A 17,940-nucleotide genomic window follows, 5' to 3' on the forward strand; every position below is an offset into this window, starting at 1 on the left:
AGGCCAGATTTGAACACAAAAAGATTAATCTTTCTGACTTTAGGCCCTACGCTCTATCCACTGTGTCATCTAGCTGCCCCTATGCACAGCCTATGAATATTTATCAATTGGAGAATAGTTCTCATCATTGTAAATTGGACTCATTCCCTTTATGAAGTGAGACATTAATAAGATATTTGATGCAAAGATTTTTCTCCCACTTTCCTGATTTTCTTCTGTAAAGACTTCAAATTTTCACATAATAAAAATTATCCTTTTTTACCTCTTGTGAAGGGATATTCTTGGTTAGGAACTCTCCCCATATCTATAGATCTGACAGGTAATTTTTACCATGCTGCCCTAATTTGCTTATGATACCATCCTTTATGTATATCTTGGTATATAGTGTGAGATGTTGGTCTATGCCTAATTTCTGCCAGCCTACTTATCAGTTTTTCTAATTTTTTTTTTTTGTCACAGAGGGAGTTATGGCTCCAATGGTTGAAATCTGAATTTATCAAACACTAGGTTACTGTGCTCATTTGCTTTTATATATCCTATACATATTCTGTTCCACTGGACAACCTATTTCTTACCCAGTACCAAATTGTTTTGATGATTATGCTACAAAGCACACTTTGAGATTTGGTAGTGCTAGTTTTTCCTTCCTTTCCATTTTTTAAATTGATTCCCTTGATATTTTTGACCTTTTGTTCCTCCAGATAATTTTTTTTCTAGCTCTATAATGTGATTCATTGGTAGTTTGACTATTATGGCACTAAATAAGTAAACTACTTTATGTCATATTGTCATTTTTATTATATTGACCCAGTGTAACTCATAAGTAATTAATATTTCTACATTTATCTATTTATTTTTCTGTTTAGAATTTTATTTTCCAAAATATATGTAAAAACAAATTTTGAGATCAATTTAAAAAAAACTGTTCCAACTTCTCTTTCTCCCTCCCTTCCCACCCCCAGCCCCAAGAACTCAAGCAATTCAATATAAGTTATACATGAGGAGTCATGGAAAACACCCTCACATTAGCTAGGGTTGTGATCAAAAAGTGATAAAAAAACAAAGCTTCAGATTAAGGAATTGTCAAAAAAAAATGTGTTTCAATATGTTTTCAGATACCATCAATTCTCTCTCTGTAGATGGAGTATAAGCCTTGCTGAAAATAACCACATGCTTTCCAGAAGATCATCTTACACTATTGCTTGTTATTTTGTATACAGTACATTTCACTCTGCTTCAGTTCATGTAGGCCTTTCCAGGTTTTTCTGATAGCATCCTGTTCATCATAACTTTTATATAGTACCTTAAACCTGACAAAGAATTTTCTTCAGAGCCCAGCAGAGTAGGTACCATACATTTTGCCATTATAGTCAATCATCATTACTATTTCCCTTCATATTATATTTACTCTATTTTCTATCTTCTTTTACCCTATTCCTCCTCAAAAGTGTTTTGCTTCTGACTGCCCCTCCCCTGCTCTGCCCTCCCTTCTTTCACCCTTCCCTCCTTCTTTCCTTTCTACAATTATTTGGATCTATTTTTATTTGTATGAAGTGCTTTGTAAATTGTGTTCATAGAATTCCTGGATGTGACCTGACAGGTAGACTCCCCATTATTTTATTTTGTGTATACTTATTTTAAATGAACTTTATCTTGTGGTGAGTAAAATTAAATGTGTTTGCCCTATTTCTGTCCCAAGTTTGGGGAAAATTAGCTGGGTTTCCTAATATAGTTGTTACTTATAAATTAGAGGCTTTAGCACCAGTTTGGGGGCATTAAGTATTTATTAAAGTATATTAAATATTAGTAGAGAGCTCACAGGGCTCTGAAAGTTCAGAAGGGCTATCTAGCCTAGAGGAGAGAACAGAGCTCAGCTTGGCCTTCTAGCCTAGAGGAAAAAATAGAGCTCAGCCTGGCTTACTTCTTCCTCCAAGTCCTCTGCTACCAAGAACAACTGAGAGATAATAACTGAGTGCAGAACCTTCCTCTGGGTCTGAAGGACAGTTGGTCCTTACACACTGCTTCAAGCTAATTGGCTAGCATCACCCAAATCCATTGGTTCACTGGACTTGAGGGCAGTTCATGAGCAGAATGTGTTTAGGTCAGAGTTCAGAGAACACACCCGTCTGAGGGCCAGGCTCTCAGGTAGGTGTGGTTTCAATCAAGTCAACTTCAAGTGAGTCAATCAGCAAAGTCAATCCAATCAATCTTAATATAATCCCCTGTAGTTCCTTCACTTCACTGTCACATTTGTCATTTTAGGCTTAACAAGTTGTTCAGGACTATGCTTAATTCTTCAAGACCAGCTATTAGTTTTGAACAAGTACATTTTGTTTCATGCTAGCCTGTTTAATAAAAGGGTATGATCCATTCAAAGTAATAAAAATATCACAACGGCTTTTCCTATGAAGAAGTCCAAGCATTAAGTCAGATTTAGGGAGTTCTGAAGTTATTCTCAACTAGTTTATCAATATGTTATTCTTCCACTTCTTATAGCACTATGAGAATTTTGTTGGTTTGTTTCATTATCTTTTGATTCCATGGTTCTGTTTTATGAGTTTACCCCTTCAGCTACATTCCCCCCCACCCCTCAATCTATATTATTCTCAAATCAAACTGGATTATAGAAATATATGAAACTTGTTTTTAAAATGCTTAGTTTTTAAAGCAATCACCTTTTACATTTTTAAATTGACGATTCCTCATAATTAGCTAGACTACTGGCATAATGTTCTAAGGATCAAACACCATGTAATTGCTCAAACTATTAGCTCTTTAAAAAGCTGCTGATAAAGAGAAATTACTGCAGGGTTTTAAATTGAATGAGATTTCCCTTAAGTCAAATAAAGAGAATATCTTCCTTCAAATATTCTGAAAGATAACTCCTTTTGATGCTAATTATAACTTTCTGTAGAATCAAGAGGAAATTATGTAATTGCTATTATGTAAATAACAGGGTAATATTTATTTTTCAAGTAATTAAATATTTAAACTAACTTAAAATAAATTTAGTAGATCTCCAGTATTCAGTTGGAAAAAACCAAGAGGCTTTTATACTTGACTCTATGGTAATAAAAATATGAGTAGTTCACCTTTTCATCACATTTTAAAAATTTACTGTGTAAATTTTTATCATATAAACTTACTTTTATACATCCATAATATCTTATCTGACCCTCACTACAAACCTATGAGGTAAATATTATTCTGCCCATTTTACAGATGCGGAAACAGGTTTTAAAAAGTTAAGTGAATTGCCTATGGTCAAAAAGGTAATAGATAAATTAAGTGAGGTTTGAAGGCAGGCCAGCTGGGTTTAAAGCTATCATTTTATCTATTACACTGTCTCACCACTCCAGAAATCTTTTGTGTCATATGTGATTATACTATCTGGCTTTTAAATGCAAGTAACTGAAGAATATCTTGTGAGTGGTTTCCTTTGGAGGTAAGGAATGTTTTTGGTAGGAATTATTAAAAAGCTACCCAATTTGTCCTCCTTTATCTTCTCCACAAGTGAACTAGCTATGTAGTCTAAAGGGATTTGAAGAAAAAAAGGTATACTGTATATGATAGAAAATCCTCCAATTGTATTAAAACTGGAACAATTGCTTTTGTTTCAAATATTTTTAAAATTAGCATCTAAAATGTTAATGAAGTAATACAACATATGTTAAAATTGATTATTAAGGAGGTAGCTAGGTGGTGCAGTGGATAAAGCACTGGCCCTGGATTCAGGAGTGCCTGAGTTCAAATCCAGCCTCAGACACTTGACACTTACTAGCTATGTGACCCTGGGCAAGTCACTTAACCCCAATTGCCTCACCCCCCCAAAAAAAATGATTATTAAGTATATTAGTTACAACTTATCGAGATTAAAAACGTATACATGACAAAATATTCCCAATAAAATGAGAAGCATAAATTGTCTAGGAAAGAATTTCTTATTTGATTAAAAACTGTTGGGGAAACTAGAAGGCAGTCTGTCAGAAATTTGATTTAGACCAAAACCTTATACCATATTCCATAATACATTGTAAATAGATATGCAACTTTAGTATTAAAGTTCATACTATAAAATATATTGGAAAAGGAATTCATCACATGCCTTTCACAGCTATGGGAAGAATATATATGTATATATGCATATATTTATTTATTTAATTTTTTTTTTGCTGGGCAGTGGGGGTTAAGTGACTTTCCCAGGGTCACACACCTAGTAAATGTAAAGTATCTGAGGCTGGATTTGAACTCAGGTCCTCCTAAATGCAGGGACAGTGCTTTATCCACTGTGCCACCTAGCTGCCCCTTAGAAGATATATTCTTTGTTTTTGTTTTTTGTTTTTTTGTTTTGTTTTCTTTTCTTTTTTAAGTGAGGCACTTGGGGTTAAGTGACTTGCCCAGGGTCACACAGCTAGTAAGTGTTAAGTGTCTGAGGCCGGATTTGAACTCAGGTACTCCTGACTCCAGGGCCGGTGCTCTATCCACTGTGCCACCTAGCTGCCCCTAGAAGATATATTCTTAACCAAATAAGAGACAAAGGCAATTACAAAAGATAAAAATACTTTGATTATGTGAAACCAAAAAGCTTCTGTACAAAAATTAATGCACCTAGACAGCAGTTTAATGGGAAAAGATGTTTGTATTAAATTTCTCTGATGTGGGTTTGATATCCAACTGATAACAACTGACAAATACATGTATACATAGGTGTGTGTAAAAGCCATACCCATTCCTTGATAAATAAGTAGTCAAAGCATATGAATGATTTACAAAAGAAAAATTCCAAAGTATTAACAACCATATGAAAGAATGCTTCGAAACACTACTAAGAATTATGTGAATCCTAACAACCCTGAGGGTTCACCTTACAACCTGAAAATTGGCAAAGATGATACATAAAAATTGTCAATAGTCAATGTTGGAAAGGGGCTGTGGGATGAGAGGCACACTAAGATCCTTGTTGGTAGAGTTGTGAATCAGTACAACCATTTTGGTGGGATAAAATAATGGAATTTGGCAGATGCCCAGGGGTCCCACCTGAATGATCTAGTACTGTTTGGGAAAATGGCTAGGAACCTACTTGGGATGATTGGATACAGGCCACACCTGGCCTGCCCTGAGTGACATATGCTGCTGTTAGCAGGGGAACCATTCTCAGACATCCAGCTTGAAGGACCTCCCTTTTGGGGGACAGAGAGTAAAAGTAGAAAAGGGAACGCTCACTGAGGGGAGCTCCTCTTTCCTGTCAGTGAGCTTCCAAGAGCAGACTGCAGAGGGGCTGCACAGCAGTTTCCTATTGAAACTAGGGACCCCAGGTGGTGAGTTAATAAAAATGAGTTGAGCTCTTTGAATTTGCTGAGCTGGAAGCAAGTTTGGGGATTGTGTCAGTCTTTGCTAGAGCCAGCGAGCTTATCCATTTTTCTCTTTCCCAATTCCCTTGTCATTGGCTTAATTAATTTCACCTTTGCTGTGCATTTTATTCCCATTAATAAAACCTGATTTGTTTGTGGAAAAGAGGCTGTTAATCTCCTTTCTTATTGGCCTGGAAGAAAATTTTTAAAAAGGCAATTTGGAAGGAAGGAAACTTTGGACCTAGAGGTCCCTCATTATTTTCTGAATCCCAATATTACGTCAAGCCACCCAATTAACTCTCCCCATATTAAATTTGGCCCCTACATTGGAAAGCAATTTGGAAGTGACTAAAAATATCCATACCCTGTGACATAGAGATTCCATTACTGTGTTATACCCCAAGAAAACCATTGATATGGTGAAAATCCTCATATATACCAAAATATTTATAGTAGCACCTTTTGTGATAGCAAAAAACTGGAAACAAAGTAGGTGCCCATAGACTGAGGAAGGATTCAACAAATCGTGGTATGTGAATATAATGGAATACTAATATCTTCTAAGAAATAACGGATGTGATGAATACAAAGAAGCATGGACAAATCTACATGAATTAATAGTGCATGAAAAGTCCAGCCAACCAAATATACATAGTCTATAACAGTGTATCTGGAAACTACCACATATAAAAAAAAATTAAATTGAATGCAGCAAAATTATAAAGATGAAGTATGACTTGAAAGCGCAGCTAGATGGTGAAGTAATTAGTGTGCTAGGCCTGGAGTCAGGAAGACCCAAGTTCAGATCCAGCCTCAAACACTGAGTGACCCTGGGCAAGTCACTTAATTATGTTTGCCTTAGTTTCCTCATCTGTAAAATTATGTGCAGAAGGAAATGGCAAACCACTCTAGTATCTTTGCCAAGAAAACCCAAATGAGGTCACGAAGAGTCAGATACAACTGAACAACAACATCAAGCTAACAACTTGAAAATCAAAGAGGAGACAGACACTCACAATCCATCTGTTTGTGGAGGCAGGAGTTCCAGAGGTGTTGCACATGTTTTTGGACTTTTTCAATGCATTGACATATTCGCCCTTTTTTTTGGTCTTTAAAAGTACTATTTGTTATGTGGGGTGGCTCTTTGGGAAAGGGAAGGAAGAGATAGTGGGGGAAAACTATGAAAATGTAAGAAACAAAAGACCTCAGTAAAACTCATTTATGTGGGTTATTTACCACAGTAGAAAGAGAATATTTTTTAAAATATCATTATTAGAGAAGGAAATATAATGAGATCACATTAAAGAACATGAATATTTAATATTGCACAACTTTGGTTTTACAAGACCAATATGGGTCATTCAAAAAGTTATCATAGTGTCTCTTTTGTATTAAAGAAGACCATTATAGAAATATAAATTCTTAGAAATGTAAGTAGGGCATCTGAAAACAGAGAAGGCCGAGATACAATTTCTCCAAAATTATATTCCCAACACAGTATCTCTTCTAAAAATAAAATATTAGCTTCCCCCAAAGGAAATGTAGAAAATTACAGATTCCTAACACTCTGCCATCTTAAAAACATCTTCTGGATAATAAAATTGTAACAAGAGTGCTACCAAAAAACCCAAACCAAAACAAAACTCCGATAGTTTAAAATGGAAAATAAGAAGCCGAACTAGAACACTAACAAGTTTCCAGAGTGAAATCAATCTCCCATTTCCTTCACTTTTTTCCTCTTACCCACTATTTCAAAGGGTAAGAATGAGGTCACCTAGATAACACCTGAATAACACATTGACTGCAAGTTTATCATATTTTCAAAATTAAACAACTACCCATCCAATCCAAGAGCCGATTCTTTATCAACTTCTATTGTTTCAAAGCAGAGAATCAAACAGAAAAGGCTAAACTCCTGTTTTATTCACACATGGGATCTCACGCAAATCAGCCACCTTATTCACTCATGGGATCTCACACAAATCAGCCACCTTGCCCTTAAACCCGTTTCCCTTTGAAGAAAAAAAAAAGTGCAGTTCAGAAGGCGGTTTGTTATGCTCGATCTGGCCCCTGACTTGGTTCATCTCAAACATAAATAGAGGCTCATACAATATTTATTTCCTTTAGAAATCTGATGTTTTCTACGTCCTACATACAGTACCTGGGGCTGAATCAAATCTAGATTAATCATCTTCCCCACCTTCCATTTGGATCCTACAAATTGGATGAGTTTCCCCAAGGCAGAGCACTTGGGGAGTAATGTGAAGCAAAGCTTGAAAACAGAACCTTTTCCCAAATTGAGGCATTCTAAATTTATTTTTAGATGTGTGCTGATGCCTCCCAAAAGGTATTGGGGGTTGACAGCCACGAGTTCCCACTTAGAGGGTGGGCAAGCAAAAGAGCTCCCTATGCAAACACAACTGGAGAGGAAGTGGTTGCGGCTTGCCACCTACCTGTATACCCTGTGGTTCGGCTTCCCAAATGTCAGAACAGCTAGTATCCTCCTTCTTCAGATCTAAAAACAAGCCGCCCTTATGACTAAGACAAGTCCCCCCGCTAACCTTTCCTCCCAAGCCCATTTCAAGTCTTTCTGGTTGTTTTCAAAGAGCAGAGGGAGAGAGTGCAAACTGCCTGGGCTCCTCCCCCCTCTCCTGCTGGTTGGCAAACCTGGTTGTAGCTGCAGCCACTCACGTCCCGGCCTTGGGGAGCTGCGGGTGGGGGTGGGGGTGGATTTTTACACCCAGAGGCCGGGATGATCGCGACAGGAGGCGGGTAGAAAAGAAACTCTACCGGCCCACGGTTGCTAACCCAGGCCTTTACGAGAGGATGGGGGGCCACACAGAGAATGTCTAAAACCGTTTCTAGTACTCTCCCTCCCCTTTTCCGTTCTCCTCCTTCTCCTCTCCGCCCCCCCCCCCCCGGGCCCATCTGACCTTGAGAGCTGCAGAAGAGTTAGTGAGCGGGGAAGGAAAGGGAAAAGGAAAACATATTACCTAAGCAGAGGCTGAGGTGGGAGAAGGGTGATGCAGATGTTTCTGCCTTTCCCTGGAGGAACGGAAGAGGAGGAGGAGAAGAGGAGGAGGAGGAGAGTTAAATAGGAGGAGGTGGGCCGGGAGATGCAATCAGAAGGGTTGCTAAGTGGCAAGGGCTTGTGCTAGAGCCAGGGCGAAAGCTGGGAGGCAGAGCCTGAAACCTTTGGCTGCCTGGGCTAAGGAGGTAGGGAGGGGGAGGAGGAAACGGGCCCAGCTGGAAGGGGGCGGGGTGTGGAATTGGGGCCGAAAGAATCAAATGAGGAGCAAATGCGTCCGTGCTCCCCAGCCTGGGTCCTCTACGAATGGTGACAGCAGCATCCGCCGCAGATGGCCGCCCACTCATTTCCTTTGAGGCAACCCTGGGGAAACTAGTGAACTCTGCAGATAGTCACCCTCCTCCCGGTGAGAGCAACACGTCCTGCAGCTGCCCGTCCTTCTGCAAATGACATCTTTGGCTGTCATACGGAGGGGGGGTGGGGGGCGCTATGATTCAAAGGGAGAAGAGCAGGCAAAAGATATCTCTAGGATCCCCTAATACAATGTTGTCATTTTCTTCTAGAGTAACTAACAAGAAAAGTGTTTTTTTGTTTGTTTTTGTTTTTTAAATCTTTCTCTTCCTTTCTTCCTATCTCTTTGTGGGATTAAATGTTTGACAGCCGGGTTGGCAGCACTGGAAACACAGAAAAGATGAAATTGACAAAACAGGCTTCCTCCCGCTGAAAATAACTTTTATCCAGCGCTCATCCCATTTGATTCTCAAAGTAAGCCTGTGTGGTTGGTGCTGTTATTATTTCCATTTTACAGAAATGGACACCGAAGCTAAAAGAGGTAAAGCGATTTACCTAAGATTACACAGCTAGTAAGGGGTCTGAGACGAATTTGAATTCGGGTCTTCCCGACTTCCAGGTACAGCAATCTACCCACAGCGCCACCTGGCTTCAGCAATCGTTATTGTTTTCATGTTTATTAAGCATTGAAAATGGGCTGGATACTTTGCTAGGCACATTAGTGGCTCTGGGAAGTTCACCTGCCATGTAAAGTGCTTTGCAAATATTAAATCTTTATAAAAATATTAGCTGGGGGTGGCTAGGTGGCGCCGTGGATAAAGCACCGGCCCTGGATTCAGGAGTACCTGAGTTCAAATCTGGCCTCAGACACTTGACACTTACCAGCTGTGTGACCCTGGGCAAGTCACTTAACCCCCATTGCCCCACAAAAAAAAAAATTAGCTGTTGTTATTATTGGAGGTGGTGGTGGTGGTGGTGGTGGTGGTGGTGGTGGTAGTAGTAGTAGTAGTAGTAACAGTAACAGTAGTAGTAGTAGTAGTAGTAACAGTAACAGTAGTAGTAGTAGTAGTAGTAGTAACAGTAACAGTAGTAGTAGTAGTAGTAGTAGTAACAGTAACAGTAGTAGTAGTAGTAGTAGTAACAGTAACAGTAGTAGTAGTAGTAGTAGTAGTAGTAGTAGTAACAGTATATTTAGCACCTGTGTAGTAGTAGTAGTATATTTAGCACCTGTGTAGTAGTAGTAACAGTAACAGTAACGGTAGTAGTAACAGTAACAGTAGTGGTAGTAGTAGTAGTAGTAGTAGTAACAGTAACGGTAGTAGTAACAGTAACGGTAGTAACAGTAGTAGTAACAGTAACGGTAGTAGTAACAGTAACGGTAGTAGTAACAGTAACGGTAGTAGTAACAGTAACGGTAGTAACAGTAGTAGTAACAGTAACGGTAGTAACAGTAGTAGTAACAGTAACGGTAGTAACAGTAGTAGTAACAGTAGTAGTAACAGTAACAGTAGTAGTAGTAGTAGTAACAGTAACAGTAGTAGTAGTAGTAGTAACAGTAGCAGTAGTAGTAGTAGTAACAGCAGTAGTAGTAGCAGTAGTAGTAGTAACAGCAGCAGCAGCAGCAATGTGCTGTAAAAGAAAGACTTAGAACTGAAGATTAACACCTGGGCTCTGCCATAGGACCTTGGACAAGTCATTTCACTTTGGGGGCTTTAGTTTCTCCACTTATGAAAGGACATTAGGTTAGGTGAACTCTAACTTCATAAAATACTATGCTAAGTCTTATGGAGAGAAGGGAAATACAAATCATACTCCCAACATTTTTATCCAGGTGCTATCAGGTTTTAGGGACAACTTGGATATCATTGCACCTGGAATCAGAAACACCTGAGTTCAAATCTGAATTCAGACACTTACTAGCTGTGTGACCCTGGGAGAGTCACTTAACCCTGTTTGCTTCAGTATCTTTGCCAAGAAAGACACAGAGTCAGAAATAACTCAACGACAAAAAAATCAGGTTTAAATGACGATCAAGACGGCACACACACACACACACACACACACACACACACACACACACACACACACCTTTTTCTGGGACCTATGGTTTCATCTGTGGTGTTAGAAGACCCTCCATGGAGACATATCAGCACTTCATCAGTAATTTAGAGACAGCACAGTCCCTGGCACATATTAGGTGCTTAATTAATGTTTATTGACTGATTTGTAAGAGGTTAAGTGTCAATGGTCACACAGGTGCTAAATATAAGAGAAAGTTTTTAAGATTTTCCTCTATTTGCTATGCTACTCAACCTTCTTAAGTTGTTATAGTACTTGGTTCATATTGTATGAACCATCATCTTGATTTGCCATGCCCTTATTCACAAGAAACTAAGTATCACACAAGTTAATGCTAGAAGGGACTTTAGAGGTTGTGTGGTACAATTTCCTTTTTTTTTTTTTTTAACTACTGAGGAAACCAATTCCAAGAGAAGTAAAGTGAGTAGCAAAGATAGAATTTGAACCTGGATCCTCTTACTCATAATCTATTGCTCTTTCTGTTGCATCAAATTATTTGCTGGGAAGTCCTAGTGAGGAAATGCCTTTTACAGAGGCATATTATAAATTTTTCTGCAACTTAAGACTTTTTTGAGAGCTGCTTACTGCTCAGCAATCTGCCATCTATGAATGCTCTCAATTTCCCTCCTCTCTATTTCAATATTTCTCTTAATCTACCCATTCTTTTCTCTTGCTTCTCCTATCTCAGAGGAAGAAGTATCCTTTTTTGGCCACTTTCTTTGCCTATGCCATTTGACCCCATTCCCTACCACCTTTCCCATATTCTTGCTGCATAAATTATCCCATTTTCCTTCTCTTGAATCTTCCATCCCTATCTCATCTCTGATTTCTTCCTTCCTTCCTTCCTTTTTTCTTTCAAAAAACATGCCAAAGATGGATAACTAACCACTGAATGATAGATAAGAACCAAAAAGACAGTGACAGTTTAGAGCAGTTGAGCTGAATCTAATTTGATGAAATTTAATAGGAATATAAGTGAAGGCTTACACAGAGGTCAAAAAATTCAATTTTGGGGCAGCTAGGTGGCACAATGGATAGAGCACCGGCCCTGGATTCAGGAGGGCCTGAATTCAAATCCAGCTCAGATACTTGACACTTACTAGCTGTGTGACCCTGGGCAAGTTACTTAACCCCAATTGCCTCACCCCCCAAAAATTGATTTTATAAGTACAAGATGGTGTGAACATGACTAAATAGCAGTTTGTCTGAAAAAGATTGCAGGTATTTTGGTGGACTACAAGCTCACTGAGTAAAGGATATCATATAGCAGCCAAATTGGGCAGATAGGCACACAGCGCAAACAGTGCCAGGCCTGGAGTCAGGAAGACTCTTCTACCCGAGTTGGAATCTGGTCTCAGACACTTCTAGTTGTGTAACCCTGGGCAAGGCACTTAACTCTGTTTGCATCAGTTTCCTCATCTGTAAAACAAACTGGAGAAGGAAATGGCCAATCGTTTCAGTATCTCTGCCAAGAAAGCCCCAAATGGGGTCACGAAGAGTCAGACATGACTGCAAAATGACTGAAAATCTAGGATGGCAGCCATCCCCCAAAATGTAATCTTAAACTTCATTAAGGGGGGGGGGGATAGACTACCTGAATAAGGAGGAGAAATCTCCTTGTGACTATACTCTAGTCACAAAACATCTAGTGTCATGTTCTGGGGACTATCTAGGTCGGGGGGGGGGCAGTTTTTAGAAAGGACATTGAGAGGCTGGAAAGTATACTGAAGAGAGCAACCAGGATGATGAAGGACCATAAGTTCTTGCCATATATGAACAAGTTAAAGGAAATAGGGGAGGCTGTTAGGTGGCGCAGTGAATAAAACACCGACCCTGGACTCAGGAGGACTTGAGTTCAAATTTGACCTCAAATACTTGACACTTACTAGCTGTGTGACCCTGGGCAAGTCACTTAACCCCCCTTGCCCTGATCCACCCCCCTCCAAAAGTAAATAGGGATGATTATGGGAAAATGGGAGAAAGAGGAGTGAAAGGGGCTTTCATAGCTCTCTTTAAGTATGTGAGGGCTGTCATGTAAAGGAGATTAGACTTGTTCTGCTTAGCCTTGGGGGAAAGAAATACAAAGAATATAAAGAAAGAAGAAAATTTAGGCTTCATGTAAGGAAAAACTCCCCAAGAATTAGAGTTATCCATAAGGGTAATGGACTGTTTTGGGTTCCCCTCATTGGAAACCTTCAGGGAGGATGGTCACTTATTGTTGGCAAAGGAATTTTTCTTCTGATATGGATTGGAGTAGATAGCCTCTGGAATCTTTTCCACTCTGATGTTCTGTGATTCTACAAAATCTCTAGCCTAAAAAAAAAAAAAGTTTCCATTGACCATGCAATGCTTTCTAAGCTGCCATTCCATCTCTTATTGTCTCTTTGTTGTCAAACTTCTCAAAAGAGTAGTCTGTATTTGCTGTTTCTATTTTCTCAACTCATACAGCTTTCTCCTTTCTTTTTCATCATTTTTACTTAATTGGGAATTCTGGAAGAGGGAATGCCTTTTATCAATGAAGATCAGCAATTGTTCTGCAATTTACAGTCTTTAAAAGTTGCTTCATCCTTAGCAATCTGCCTTCTAGTCTCATCACCTTACTGAAGATTTTCTTTCAAAGGTCATCTCCTCAACAGCAAATGCAATAACTTTTTCTCAGTCCTCATCTTTCTTGATACTGAGGTTCAGTTGCTAGGCATATACCCAAGAAATGCCCTATATAGATAAAAAATATTTATAGCAATATCTTTTGTATTAGCAAAGAATGGAAACAAAATAAAAATTTCTTGACTAGGGAATGGCTAAAAAAAAGTTATGGAAGGTGCATATAATGGAGTATTACTGTATGGTAAGAAATGATGAATATGAGGAATCCAGAGAAGTATAGGATGAATTGCACGAACTGATACAAACTGAAGTAAGCAGAAACAAGAAAATGATATGTACAATGACTATAACAATGTAATGGAAAAACAATAACAACACAACTGAAACCAAATAGTACAAAACTATAATGACCGAGCTTGGTCCCAAAGAGGAGATATGAAATGATGCCTCTGCCAACTTCTTTGCAGACGGTGAGAGGCTATAGGAATAGAACATAGCAGAGGTTATATTTTTTCAATATTTTTATTAGTTATGCTGAATGCATTTTTCTTCTTTTTTATTATATTTTATCATATACACATATTCTTTTATTATAAGGCTCCACAGAAGAAGAAGAAACACAAAGAGAATTGTAGGAGATAGAAAAATAAAGGGTATCAATTAAATATATATATTTCAAAAGTAGTACTAGATTGTGACTTCCTTGAGGGAAGAAACTGGTTTTGCCTTTCTCTGTATCACCAATAACCAACTCTTAGCATAGTGCTTGGCACATGGTAGGTGCTTTATATCAATACAGGTTGACTTGATCAATAGAGAAGTCTCTGTGTTTGGAAGGATTTAGAGTGTCCAATAAAAATTACAATGATTTTATTTCTAGGCTCTGGTGGTTCTTTTATCTAATTTTCTCCTTGGAGTCTCTTTTTTGTTTGTTTGTTTGTGGGGCAATGAGGGTTAAGTGACTTGCCCAGGGTCACACAGCTAGTAGGTGTCAAGTGTCTGAGGCCGGATTTGAACTCAGGTACTCCTGAATCCAGGGCTGGTGCTTTATCCACTGTGCCACCTAGCTGTCCCTTCCTTGGAGTCTTTTTGTTCTTGCTCTACACTTTCCAATGCCCAGAGTTCCTCTACCTACACTGCACAATGCATATGCACAATTTAGCCAAGTCACCACAATTCCAGTAGTGCAGCCTGATCTTTGGAAACCTCAGGTAACTGGCCTGACAGCTAATGTCCCCTCTGCATTAACTACCACTGATGACCACTCTTTCAGGTAACTCTTTTTGAGCCATGGGAGTCAACTGCCTTCTTCCAGCAATGTTGTTCTTATCCAATTAATGCCTGCCCCCAGGCTCATAGAATCAAGGGAAATGGAGTCCTTACTCTCTTCTAATCAGCACCTGAACTCAGGATACATGGCCTCACCGAGTTCTTGTTATTGGGAATTCCAGCTACATTCTCCTCCACTCCAGTTTTAAAAAAAGAAACACATACACTGGGTATATGTGTACAGTCTGTAGGTGCATATTATACCATATTGTTGAATTCCACAAAACATAGTTATAAGCAAAGTATGCACATCACATAGTATGATGGTAAATAATAGGCCAAATACCTCAGTAGATTTGTTTGTTTATTTAGTGGGGCAATGGGGGTTAAGTGACTTGTCCAGGGTCACACAGCGACTAAGTGTCAAGTGTCTGAGGTGGAATTTGAACTCAGGTCCTCCTGAATCCAGGGTCAGTGCTTTATTCACTGTGCCACCAGCTGTGCTAGATATATACTAAGCAGTACCACAGATTAGCATTCTATGTAAAGTATACCTTAGTTTGTAATACTTACCATATTATGTGAGGTATACTTTATTCTATTGTCCAGGTACCATCCTGCCCCATAGGGAACACATGGCTTTGTACCAATAGATGTTGCCTGACTACATTAGTGATATTGTTATCTATCATTTAAATGACATTAAATGTCAGCCTTGCTACTGACCAGAAAGTCCAGACAAGATGGTGTGTGGTGTATCCAGTATCCTCAGGTCTACTAGAATATAATGCCAAATCTGGTCCCTTAGATGACCAAGGCTGAATGAAGTAATCTCCAATTCTTATGGGGGTCACTTTTGTAGGTGGCTTTTCTTCTCTTGGGACTTATATAATTGGAGTATCGGCAGCACCTCTTCCCCTTCACTTTGCAGAGGTCCCTTTCTGCCAGATTGGCACCCCAATTACTAAAAGGCTACCAAAATAGTTTTCTTTTCATTAGTTTTCTCTAATCTGATCCTCCCATATGGGTATCTTTTCCTCTCTAAGATTAGAGACTTTATTATTAATTTTTTGTAGGACAGTGTCTTGTATATATTAGGTTCTCAATAAATATGTTGAATTTAATATTAAAATGTTTAAATTTCTCTTAGGTTGCGGGGACTTGGGCATTTATAAATATATTTATATATAATATAAAATAAATATATTTATAATATTCATTTATATTTTATATTTATATATAATAAATACATAATATGTTATAAAGACATTTACAATATTCATAAATATTTATAAATTTATAAAAACTGTATAAGGGAGAACTTGATTTTTTGGAAATAGAAAGAAAGGCTGAGGTGCCAAGAGAAAAAAGTATCTACATTTCTAGATGAATTCCTGAGCAAAATTTCTCTAGTCACTTCCCTTTTCTGAGGAATATGATTGGTTTCTGGCTAAAGTAAATGGACCAGACATAGAACTTCAATCTTTTCTATCACGGGTTTCCTGTATCTTAGAACTTCTGTTCTACTATGTTAAAATTCATAAACTAAAAACAGTCATTTCTGCCACTTACCTTTCTACAGAGGTGGTGTTTTAGTGAATCAGTTGGTTGTCAAGTTTTCAGAATTCTTGGATGAAAAGAACCATAAGCTCCAACAACTTGATGTGTCCAGTGCTACCCTCAAGATCTGGGTCCCTTCAAGTCCCCATAGAACAAAGCGAGGTTTAAGGTCTGAGAACAGAAAGTCTAGGAAATACACTCTCTGTGGCTTATCCGAGAACTTAGAATCAGTGACTCTGGTAAACTTCCCTAGCCCAACTTAGGGTGGGGAGATAATAAGGTTCTCTGCTGGGAAGTCCAAAGGTTATCCTCTTTAGCAAGCACATTGCCAATGAGTCATTTCCTCTGATTCTTAAACATTCTCCTAAAGCACTCCTGTTTACTTTAGTCTTCTCTGGACTTTAGTTTTCTAAAATATGCCTTCATTTTCCTTTCAGCCCTGTTCCTAATTTTCTGGATTTTAAAACCATGCTTTCCCTCTTGCCCTACCTCCAACTCCAGTGTTCAGTTCCCTTATATGTATTGGCCTCTCAAATAAGAATGTAAATTCTTTGAGGGCAGGAACTGTTTGTATCCCCAGTGCTTAGCACAGTAGTGCTAGCGTATCGTAAATGCTTAATAAATGCTTGTTTTCTTTGTCCTTCGTTCCTGTTATTATTCTGCAAGAATACATATACATATACATAGGTGTGTGGGGTGTGGGATAGGTAGGTGGCACAGTGAATAGATTGCCAGGCCTGGAGTCAGGAGGACCTGAGTTCAAATTTGGCCTCAGACACTTACTAGCTCTGTGACCCTGGGCAAATCACTTAACTCTGTTTGCCTTAGTTTCTTCATTTGCAAAATGTCCTGGAAAAGGAAATGGTAAGTCACTTCAGTATCTTTGCTAAGAAAACCTCCAAAAAAGGGGTCATGAAGAGTTGGACACAATTATATAACAAATATATATATATATATGTGTGTGTACATATATATATACATGTATGTATATGTTAATATATACATACACACATATCCAGAGACAAGTGTGGTGTGTGATGTGTGTATATGTATATATCTATGTCTGTGTCTATGATCTCTATGTCTATCTCTACAGCTGCATCCACATCTACATGTACATCTATATTTTTATTTTTTTGTTTGTTTTTTTATTTTTAGTGAGGCAGTTGGGGTTAAGTGACTTGCCCAGGGTCACACAGCTAGTAAGTGTCAAGTGTCTGAGGCCGGATTTGAACTCAGGTCCTCCTGACTTCAGGGCCGGTGCTCTATCCACTGTGCCACCTAGCTGCCCCTACATCTATATTTTTAATACAACAAAGTGTGTATACCACAAAGTAGTCTCTGGATACTTGTCTCTGGATATCCAAACCCTGCCTTCTATATCAAAGAAGAACAGTTAATCAATCAATCAATCAATCAATCATAACCACCATAGTTGTCATATCTGATGGTGTATGAAACATTCTAGCCCTCTAATCCCTTGCCTTTCTCCTCAGAGGGAAAGTATGTTTCATTACCTGATCTCCAGGACCAATATTGGTCATTACAGTTACTCAAATTTTGACTTCTCTTTAGAGGTCTCTTTTATTTACACTTGCTGTCGTCATGCATATCATTTTGGTTCCCGTTCTTTCACATTACAATTCACACAAATCTAAGTCTAGCTAAGCATGGCTCAGCTGTGGTCATAGGAGATAAAGACCTGAACTTGGGCCAGTTTCTGGCTTTTGTCATTGTGGTTTGCACAGGTTTCAC

The 17,940-nt window shown here is 38.6% G+C and overlaps 1 protein-coding gene across 10 annotated transcripts in view; it reads right to left on the reverse strand.

Moving 5' to 3' along the window:
• The window catches only part of INPP1 (inositol polyphosphate-1-phosphatase), a 60,303-nt gene extending 43,873 nt beyond the window's left edge, over positions 1–16,430 (reverse strand). For 2 of the 10 annotated variants that reach the window (XM_043997479.1, XM_043997477.1), the window contains exons 1-2: positions 8,345–8,775; positions 7,805–7,866 (exon numbers count right to left, since the gene is read on the reverse strand). The gene's annotated coding sequence lies outside the window, so the exon portion shown is untranslated. Of the gene's footprint in view, positions 1–6,367; positions 6,449–7,512; positions 7,535–7,804; positions 8,220–8,344; positions 8,776–16,197 lie in introns of those variants that run through there. The other 8 variants (XM_043997481.1, XM_043997480.1, XM_043997478.1 and 5 more) reach the window with 5 other exon arrangements.
• Between the last annotated feature and the right edge of the window lie 1,510 nt (positions 16,431–17,940).

This window comes from Dromiciops gliroides, chromosome 3, assembly GCF_019393635.1.
Source record: "Dromiciops gliroides isolate mDroGli1 chromosome 3, mDroGli1.pri, whole genome shotgun sequence".
Lineage (NCBI taxonomy): Eukaryota > Metazoa > Chordata > Mammalia > Microbiotheria > Microbiotheriidae > Dromiciops > Dromiciops gliroides.